We start from the raw sequence: 9862 nt of genomic DNA, 5'->3' as shown, positions 1-9862 counted from the left end.
ACTCTGTCGAGAGCATAAAAGAGTTCTGTTGTCTCCCCATGTCAGACTCTACCTGGTGATCTGATATCACGATACTAAATATCTCGATGTTCGTTCAGTTTCTCGTACCACTTTGCAACACAGGCCATAAGTAGGACACGTACGGATTCTAGTTTATAAAACAAGAATTATTCCACTGTAGGATCATTGCAAACCCCCAGCAGGTGCCGTGCCGTTACAATTATACCCGATGCCGTGCCGTACCGTTGAGTCCGAGTCCTCCCCCCATCTGCACGACGTCGTCTCGCGACGCCAGTCGTGTTGGGACGCTCTGCGGCAGAGGTGTTTCCGCGCGGGTCGGCGTCGGTTAAGCAGCGACGAAAATATTCTCATCACTTGACATATCCGTTGGAGATGTCGTAGTTATCGTAGTGTGACTGTGTTTTGTTCTTCGCCGCGAAGAGGAAGGAAGTTGGACTTTTGTGTTGTATGGATCGTCGACAGTGTTGGACCGAGCTGGAATAAGACGAGAAGTTATTCACTTGAAACGGTAATTAAACAGGAATTATTTTATATCGCATTTATCTGGGGATTTCTGGTGCTGTAGTTGGCACGACTGAGTGCCGTGTTATGAATATCCTCATGGAGTCTAAGCGCAGGGGGATACATGATACCGTCGTAAAATAAATTGTGTACACCATGCATATTTTTTAATATACATCGAGGACCGGATTTAATTATGTATATTCCGGTTTCGTGAAATATGAAACTTTTCGACCTGATATATGTGCTACCTTTAAAAGTCAGATCCATGTGCTACATAATTAACAAAAGACTGTTTAGCCTTTTGAAACCAAAGACCATCTAAGTAATATTTAGTAATTCAGTCTGTACCTAAAAATAAATTCTCCATTACTTACGTATATCAATTGGTTAACATTGTGCAGGGAAATAATTTATGTTTGTAGTGGCAACCAAATAAAAAAGCGTAATTATAAAATGCAGACAAACGGATTGTTAGATAACACCGGGCTTTAAACTGTTAATTATCTGAATGGAGAAGCTGATAGTCACTCGACTGATCAATAGAAAATACCAACTTTTTATGGATTTAGAAGTGTAATTCCTTAGATCTCAAATGTTTTTGTAATGAGATTAATTGAAATGGTAACTAATTATAATAGTCCTTGCAGTTCAGAAAATGGGGCTCGCTTGAATATTGGAAGATATAAAATGGCATTTTGTGATTTTTCCCTCCACTCGTATTGTCCAATGAAACTGTTAATTGGATGTATTTCATGTAAGTCCTGTCGAGCATAACCTTATTCTCCGTTTGCGCAACAACACAGTTTTAGTCGGTTATCAGAAGTGCCTTAGAAAATCAAAGGGCAAAGATAACTTCTGGTTGAAAGCAGGGAGATTTTTTGCTCTGTGGACATAAAGAAAGTGGTCTGTTTCTATTTTCCTTACAGACCATTGTTTAAGTTGTTTTTCTAAAATTTAAAGTTCAAGGTCATGTGAAACCGTAAGCATTATGCAAGTAGATTCTCAGTTTAATGGACTACTCGTGACGTACCACCAAAGATTATGAATAAAGTGAAGTAATAAGTTCTTACGTCTCGCTTTTGTCATTAATGTGTTCATTACGATTAAAATCTGTTATAATTCCTTATTAATACGCTGTTTTCATGTAAGTTCGCGTCTGTCTTGACTCTTAATTGTTATCATTAAAACTCTGCAATTCATTAATGCTTAACGTGCATTATAATTGTTTACCCAGCTGTCTAACTACAGTAATATGGACAAGCGTAGGGAGGCAACGGTGGCGAAGCCCCACACATTCAAAATTTCGGAACCTGTTGGCGGTGACTGGTTAGCTTCAAGCTTCGGCCATTTTACTCCCAGAGAATTTCTTTTGTCGATTTTGGGGCCGATAGAAAATGTTTTTCCTGCCTGGAATTTAACCCCGATCAGTATAATGACTTCACAGTTTTATGATGCTTTGTATTCTCTTAAATATTGTCGCATTATTATCAATGTGGCATGCTGGAGTAGCTGAAAGAATGGTGAATAACCAATCACAGGCTCCCAAGAAGGGCTTTTCTTTATTTTAACATCATGCGTTTGAATAATTGTTAATATAATAACCAAAGTAGAATGGATTCTGTCGTCTAACGGTGGATTATTAGTGGAAAGTTATTGCTAATTGTCAGTGTTGTTTTCTAACGAAAAATTCATGCATTTGTGGAATTAAATGTTTATGAGACTGGTAATTTGACTTATCACACAGAATAAATCTTACAGTAGTAACTTAAAATGGAGACATTTCACGGCTTATTTTTTAAATCTTGCAGATGTTTCAAACAAAGCGTGTGAAAGATTTTAAATGTTTCAACCGGCCCAGCCCTAATTTGATTAATTTTATTGGACACGAAAACATGATTTTAATATTATCATTTTCATTTTCTGTGACTTGCTAAAGAGAAGTGTGAGGATATTTGACTCACTGTGACGATCTCATAAGTCTCGTTTGTGTCTTTATTTTTTATTATTTTAATGATGATAGAATAAGTACAATATATTCGCTATAAAGAACGTGACACTTCGTTCAATATTTCTGAAAGTCGCCAATAGATAGAGTTCCTTATAAAACGAAATGACAAACATTTGGTGACCATCAATAAACTTTTATAAAATTGATTTATTACAATAATTATCAGAGAATTATTATATGATAATTATACTAAACTGTTCATTGTTAATAAAACTAATCTAGCCAGTAAGAAAAACGTCGGTTTCGTCTTTTAACCATCTGACGCGTCTGATCGCCTCCACAAGATTTTATTGCGTAAATAGTGTTTCTATCTTGAGACTGCATTAACCTTTCGCATATGACAGAGCCCATGTCACTCCGGAATTTGAAACAGTTTCATTCATGCGTCATATCCGCTTGACTCTGCGCGCACGAGCGGTAAAAGAGCCGCACGGCGACCGCTGTTTGCCCGATCTTGTTGTAACTGAATAGGTGAAAGGACCTGCACTGTACAGTTCGGCACAGTTTCAACAAAATCCATACCTCGACTTATAAGCCTAGAGCACACGCCAAATGTCTCCATAAAAATCGAGCTCCTAACTGAAAAGAAAAGGCAGACAATGCGTTTATTTCACCGTCCGTGTGCAAATGCAACAAAAATATGCGGTTGCGGTAGTTTTACCGCTGCGGCAGGAAAACCGCTGGTGCCCGCTAGCCCCTACCGCCTTCAGAGGACGTCGTAGGAAAACGCTGAGCAACAAATAATTCCGATCTGGATTCTGAACCGCTTCTGTCTTGTAGGCTGCCTACTGAACGGACACTGATTTTTATCTGACAATTAATGTACCGCCTAACTTCTGTAAGGGAAATTAATTAATGTTGAAGGGAATAGTGTGGAAGACATTCCTTAGAGATTTGTCGAATACGCGAACAAGAGCAGGTGAGACGTGTTCACATAAATGTGTTTTAACATCCAGTATTATTTTCGAACACTCCTACAATTAAAACAAAACATTTTTCCCTAATCTTACGGCAGTGTGCGAGTAGTTCTTGGTCTGAGGTGTTTATCGGCACGGCAGAGAGACCTCTGCCGAAGTGTGACAGAGGTTAGATCTTCGTAACGCACCTAACTGAATAAGTTCCGCCCGTCCTTACCCCAGAGGAAGGAGGTTTCCACCTTTCGAAACGCATTACTCTCAGACGCTTCTCTGTACAGACAATCGGCATTCAGGTCACCCAAGAGTCCGGTAGTGCCGTGGGTTCGAAAGGCCATTGCGTGCGTAGAGGCATTATTGATGACGTAATTATACGCATTGCGTGAACTGCAGTCGAAATGATCGCGCGTGCAGTTGCTGCTGACGACCAAGGGGTGTCTCACACGGCTGTGGCAGCCACATCTGTCCCACCCTTCATACGTCATCTATTCCCCTTTCTGTCTTTTCTTTATATTCGTTTTAATCTGTGTTTTCAACGACCGCGCGGTTCGTCTCTCTTTTTCCTAAACATTGTTCATGTCTTATCCATCCGCCTCTGTTTAGAACAGGAACACTAAGAGAGAGACTTCTACTGAGTGATCCACTGTAGTCGGCTTCGTACACCACACTGTCACTTCACATCGTGTCCCACATTCATACGGAGGTCCTTATTTCGAATGTTGGATCGGGGGCCGGGTGTCGTGACATAGGTGTTCCTCAGTAACTTCAAGAAAATTGTGAGGCAACTATACAGTAACTTCCAAGTCTCTCATGTCTTTATTTAACCTGCGGTTTAAATGAGTGTTAATAAACAAAAATTAACAAGAAGGATGGATTGACTACTGACTTATTTAAAGATGGCTTCTAAACTGCGTGAGTTATGTAGGTAGGATCCGTGTAAGAATTGTAAGATATTATAATTTTAATAATCATTTGTGAAATCTCGCACAGTCCACAGTATGTTATGTGTCTGATATAGCTCAACAAATTCTTTTTGTCGTCATTGTTTCAAATGTTTAAGCATCGAAAGGCGTAAGAGCACACATTCCACTTCGAAGCAATGTAACAATCTTGATTAGCAGAATAAATCCTCTGCAATGTCTCTTGATTCAGATTCATCTTCGTCATGGTGAGTTCCATGCTTTATTTTCTTAAGTTGATGCAAATTGCCGGTGAAATAATCTGCTCAGCGTAGCGCCTGTCAGATTTGCTACGTTCATAAAGAATGCCTTTAATGACGTAGGCCTCTGATCTGTGTTCAAGGTCTGAAAAGTCACTGGACTACAGCAACTGGAAAAGCCCAGTTTTCGATGACGTGAATCAGTAGTTTCGAGTATAAGGGTGCTGACGCTTTAGATAATATTGATTTACAGATCCAAAAATATTTCGTCGATGATCAGATTTCGATCGTCCGTTAGCTTACGACGCAGATACAAAACGACGCTTTCAATTTAGACGCCTGGAATCTCTTACATCCTAAGAAATCCGGTTTAAGAATTCAAGGTCAACTTCCGGTTATTTTGAGATTTTCACGTAAAAGGAAAGTTCCACTTCAATTTCTTTTTGCTTCGGAATTGTCATTAATCTCTTCTGATCGAGGTTATAGAATGACACGAACAAATAAGAGGATTGTGCACCATAAAACTTTTCCTTTATGCTATAATCTTACAGCAGAAAACATATTTAGCCAAAAATGAAATTCCATTGTTGGAATGTACACGATTCTCCACCGATATCAAACAATTCAACTGAAACTATAAAGATCATTGAGACAAGGATCTGGAGGTATTACTGAAAGAACTTTTGGAAATCGATTTCCATCGTGACAAAGAAATTTAGATTTGATTACGTTGAAGGTGGTGATAAAGCAGTGACAACGTTTTGCACAGAGTAAGTAATTTCCAGGGTCGTATTATAACGTTATTTACAGCTCTGTGTGTATTTGGCGCTATTCTGTAAGGACTCCACGTTAAAGGGTGTCTCTGTGGCATATTTGAAGTCCAACTCGTAAGGAAGTACCTCCAAGGTATATTGGAACTTATCCTATTCAGACTCGGGTTGTGGCAAGTACCAATTCTCTTGAGATGCTAATTGTAAGGGGGGGTTAGAAGAAGAGGGGGCCCAGAACTGCGTAGGGGGGGGGGAATTTCACATTTAATGGGCTTCTCAGTCAACGTTCAGAGTGGCTGAATGTTGGAGTACACGTGGATCTCAGCTATAGTGGGATACTTTAAGTTAACAAGCTGCATTGAAGTTGAGTTGTAGAAGTGATATTACGGAATTCGTACTTTTTTCTGTCACTTATCTGTAATCACAGATTAAAAAATCCATCCGTATTGCGTACTGTGAATAGTAAGTACACCTTGACCAAAGAATTCGTTACAAGTGTCGAAAGCTAAGTATTTAACAAAATATTTTAAAGATGGCTGTCATCTGAGTTGTAGGGCCGTCTAGTCTGGTAGAAGTTTACCGACGTTTAAGATGTCCTCAGAATGAGTAAGGCAGCAAGGGTATCTGAAACGTCGGTTAATTAACAGAGTACACGACGCTACAACCTAGAAGGCAGCCATCTTCTTGGATGGACACACAATAAACTCGTGTAGTGTTTTCATTGGAGACATTGGAAAACGGTCACTTTCAAGATCAGGATATAGAGGGATGGAATATTTCGAGAAGTGATGTGGACGGAACAAGCTCTGATTCGTGTCGAGTGGTGAGTTTTTATGTTAAAAACGTAAGCCTCTCTTAGGTTATTTCCCCACTCGCTTATTTTAGAACGCTGTAATAAGGACATTGGAGCATGACGAATATTAAATTCCTAGGATTAGTAGGCCGTTTCGGAATAATTGTAATGTGTATGAAGTAGCCTTGGTCCGAACGACGGATATATTATTCTGTAATAGGAATTTTTGTGTTATATTACGTGCATTGCAGACGAACCATGCATCTTGAGTAACTTGCTTTGAAGAATTTTCTGTCTTCCTCATAGGATGCTCCTGCAAAATGATGCAAACAGGTATATATATGACACTGTCAGCGTGTTAGACAATAAAGAACGATTAATTCGATAGGATTTTGAAGTTATAGCTTTATGTGGGGTACAGTCTAGAAATTTACCTGGAGGGACTGAGTAAAACCACGAAATACCACAGTCAGGATAGCAGATTTCCATTCCGATATTTGAACACGTGACTTCCTGAGCTGTCTGATGTAAATATTATTTTCCTTGAGAAAGAAACTGAAGTTCCTAGTGTTTCAGGTTCGGTTATGTTATGATATCCTTGGCGTTTAAAATTCCATGGATATATTTTAAAAAGCTTTGCCTAAAACTACGATAAGGTTGTGGTAATTTAGTGTTGTTGATTTCAGTAAATTAATATTATGAAAACGAGTAAAATATTGCAATCCGTGTAATATCTGAGAATCAACCACAGAATATCTTGTACTCTAATCTACAGGGTGTTTGGGAAGTAAGTAGACATTGAGAAATGGTTATAACCTCTATATTTCCAATGCATAGCGATTATTTAATGCCTACTTACTTCCCACCCACCCTGTATATTGCTATATCAATTAAGAGGCAAGTTTCACTTTTGTTTCGGATTATATCTGGTTTGTTATTTGGAATGGTTCTGTCTGTTTCGACTTGTTGGTTCCACAAAATAGTTATTTGGTTATCCTGACTTGTATCAACTGCCTTCGGGATGTGTTCATGCAGATGCTTCTTTCTAGCTTAACCACAGTTTTCCTGCATAAGTTAAAATGCAGCTGAGTACAGACACGATATGTCTTCGTATATATTTCTTTTTTTGCCAGTATTATTAGTATTAGCGTCCTCCGTACTAATGTATTTTTATATTCTGCTTATTTTATCTTGTGTTTTTATTGTATTCGTGTGCTCATGTCTCGTGCTTTATCTGTAATAGGCCTTCTGGCTACTGATACAGCATACTAATAATAAAGAATTGAATTATTGGTGGTTGTTGTTGTCTTATTGGGGTTGGGATTACGAATAGTAACAACAAATTCCTTAAAACAGCCTCCATTTTGTATGAAGAATTTTAATTTGCCGACGTTAACAGAATTTTTATAATTTTGAGAACGATACCTATGTTTGTCCTAGTTCAAATCCTGTTCTAGGGCACATAAATATATAATATCTTCCAGTGCAAATAGCCTAGAAGACGTCGAATTTTATATCGTAAATGACTTGTGTGCATTAGTGCTCAACAAGTAAAATGTGTTGAAATCAACCGTGAGATAGTGAGACGTTGCGGCAGAATATAAAATATTTTGAGGACTTGGTCGGCACTGTACATATCAAAATTAATTAGAATTTTCCGTGGCGACTACTTTGTGTCGTCGTTTAGTGTAATTTAAATAAATAGGACAGGACAATTTGCAAGCCATACCGGAATGCACGCACGCAGAATTACATACTGACATTTTCATTGTTCCTGTGTGATCCAAAAAAGAAAAAAACGCCTCGCTGATATAATCACATATGGTAAATAGATATTCAAGTGAAATGTTTGTGCTCTCGTTTCCAAATTATTTAACATAACTTTGAATTATTTAAACGTTTGTTTTTAAATTATTTCGCTGTAGAATTCCTCTGTACATGAAAAAATAATTTACAAAGTTATTGTATTATAAACTGAAGTATTACATATCTAGTAATGTTGAGATATCGAAAATTCATATTAAAATATTTTGCTCGCGAACGCAGCTTTATTAAATATATTTAAAGTACCGACAGAATTAGGGACTGCTACTACTGTTGCAGAGTCAGCCGTTGACAAAGGTTGACCATAATCTCACTCAGGGTAGTTACATTTTATGTTTTCTGGATATATAAACAATTTATATTGAAATTTATCTTAACACATTTATTTCAAAAATATTCGTAAAATGAAAGGTTTTGCCTTCTTTAGACAAACGGTTGTCATTTTAAAATTTATTTCAAGATGACCCCGCGATCCCAGTGTTTTGGCGCCCTAGTCCTGAACATCATTGTGGTCGGCTAATTATGTAGTGCAAGAACTAAAATTAATTAAACATGACAAGTGCCGAGGTGTGATATATACTTTTATTGTACGAAGACCGAACTTAGAGGTCGAATGATTACAATTTCAGCATGGTTTTTGGGATGCCCTGGGTTCAAATCTTGACACTGGGACTGGCTCTTCTGATAGATTGTTCGTGATTTTCTTTGTTTTAAAAAATCATGGATAGGACTTTAAAATAACCAACGAACACATCCTTTTGCGATTCGTTCATTATTTATCATATCATTTTACGCTATAAACTTTTAACTGCTGACAGTGTATTGAAATAAATAATAAATAAACAAGATTATACAAAAAATCTTTAAACGTGTTGGAGACTCCGGTCACGTGATTGCCTCCTCCTCTTCTGAATACAACTTTTTAGTTCGTATGTTAACGTCGTTTGTAATAAATGTTCAAGCCTTTCACATGTTTAATGGGAGCCTGTGAAAATTACATGTAGAGGCGTGTTGTAAGTAGCAATCAAACATAACCTAATGTGATATAAATCTGTCGCCTTGGTAGAGCAAACTGTGAAAATTAATACAGACTAACTTTTAGTATTACGTCTTAAAAAATCCAAATTCAATTTTGCAAATTCATCTGCTCTGACTCTGCACGCAAAGTGACAGGAAAATAAAATTGTTTCAGAATCGTGTCCGTTATAATACTCGCGTTAAAATACAGGGTGACTGAAAAACCGCGACGCATTCCAGATACGTGTTCTATTTGGCAAAATGTATATATCAAGTGTTCGGAATGTGCATCGTTTGACGGATATTATCCAAAATACGTAACGTCACTTAGCACCGTATTTCGACCGAAACGGTTTCTGTCCTGAGAGCTACCTGTGTTACTGAGGCTATTCACCAGACGAGATAATGTCGATTTTCATTGTAAAGAATAATCCACAAACTCATTCTAGGAAGTTAAGTTAGAACGAGACGACAGGTTCTGTTCAAAAATGAAGACACCTTACGCTTTTAAAAAGACAACCTCGCACTTCGAACAGGTTACATCATCACGTGATATAGTGTTCATTAATCCAATATAATTGTATTGAATTGCAGTCATCAATAAATATTTTAATAAGGGTTGCGTGACTTCGATTAGCTTATATTAAAAAACCTCACATTTTAACAAATGTAATTTATCCATCTTCAGTGGTTCGACAATTGTAATGATATAAAATTCACGAACTTCCTAAACTGAACGCGTAATAAGGATGTCGTGGCAGTTTATCTGTTTCGTCCGTGTTACTCCCCGTTGGATTTCGTTGGAATTAAGTGGAGGTGGTGATTGGTACTTCTAAAATGAGTGGAAATAAT

The 9862-nt window shown here is 37.7% G+C and overlaps 1 protein-coding gene across 2 annotated transcripts in view; it reads left to right on the top strand.

The window, feature by feature from the left end:
* The first annotated feature begins 284 nt into the window (after nucleotides 1-284).
* LOC147870915 (dynactin subunit 1-like) overlaps nucleotides 285-9862 on the top strand; it is a 61279-nt gene continuing 51701 nt past the window's right edge. Inside the window, exon 1 of one of the 2 annotated variants that reach the window (XM_087341637.1) lies at nucleotides 285-529. The gene's annotated coding sequence lies outside the window, so the exon portion shown is untranslated. Of the gene's footprint in view, nucleotides 530-6178; nucleotides 6200-9862 lie in introns of those variants that run through there. The other variant, XM_087341639.1, reaches the window with a different exon arrangement.

The sequence above is a fragment of the Zootermopsis nevadensis genome, unplaced genomic scaffold, assembly GCF_977971745.1.
Source record: "Zootermopsis nevadensis isolate Lab colony 2312 unplaced genomic scaffold, Znev_1.0 Znev_ptg000083l, whole genome shotgun sequence".
Classification (NCBI taxonomy): Eukaryota; Metazoa; Arthropoda; class Insecta; order Blattodea; family Termopsidae; genus Zootermopsis; species Zootermopsis nevadensis.
Note: the sequence above shows the minus strand (reverse complement) of the source record. Positions and strands in the feature narration are given on the sequence as shown.